Consider the following 1,134-nt stretch of genomic DNA (forward strand, 5'->3'; position numbering starts at 1 on the left):
TCCCCTGCTGGGCACCCACAGGCAGACCTGTGCCCAGGGCCAGGCTCCGCCCACACTGCTGTAGCACCTTTGACAGGGTCTTTAGTTTGTTTTCCAGTTTATTGTTGAAGAATTCATTTCACACTTCGTTCTCTTTTTTATTTCCCACTAGGCTGTGAAAAGGAGTCACAAGCTCACACAATTCTGTAATTGTCATTTCGGGCAGGATTGGGATTCACCTTTGAATTCTGTTAACAACTACTTCAGGTTTAAAAATAGTGTAAGTAGATAAGATTAGAAAGCATTTCTGACATGGAAAATGTTCCAATTTAGCATACCTGCCCTACAGACAGGGACTGATTGAAATAAATACGATGCTCAATTTAAATGAAAAGCAGCAAAGTGAATGTAAAATATCAGGACATCTGAGCAGAGAGTCTATAATTATGTTAATGAAATAGGTACTACTGAGCAATAAATGCATAAACATACTTTGACAAAGCATACAACACAATTTACATGATAAAACCAGCTCTGCTGTCCAGGGGAGAGACTGCCAATGAGCCGAATCTGTAAAAGCGTTGAGTGTAGGATCTAACATCTTCCTCTCTCTCATCTTCCAGGGAGAGGGTGTTCCAGTGAGTGGTGTTTCTAAGGAGTTAGCAAAGTAATGAACTGGATAGATGATCCCTTATGCTGAGAATTAAGAGGATTAGCAAATTGTGCTACAGCAGAATTATTCACTGTTTATAACCCATCACTTTCACTCTGCCTCTTTGGGTTCTGATGCCATGATGACAGTTTTATTTCATGAGGATCATTGTGTGTAGTGTAGGATACACATATCTAACTAGAAAACCCGAAATACTGCATGCTCAAAATCTGAAATGTTCTAAACAAATGCTGCTATAATTCTCCAAAAATTTCAGACTTCAGTGTATTTGGAATTTGGGAGCCTTTCGGCTTTGGAATTTAATTATTGACATCCTTCACCTGGTAAAGGAAATGCAAATATGAGAAAACCCACAAAGCTCTGAAAACTGAAACTCTTCTGGCCTTGAGCATTTTGGGTATGAGATCCACATTTTATATTGACTGTGTGTCACATCACTCACACCTGGTCACAGTGTGCTAAGTTATTGCCACCTTAATAGT

Source organism: Chinchilla lanigera, unplaced genomic scaffold (genome assembly GCF_000276665.1).
Source record: "Chinchilla lanigera isolate Chin_1 unplaced genomic scaffold, ChiLan1.0 scaffold00180, whole genome shotgun sequence".
In the NCBI taxonomy this organism is placed as follows: domain Eukaryota; kingdom Metazoa; phylum Chordata; class Mammalia; order Rodentia; family Chinchillidae; genus Chinchilla; species Chinchilla lanigera.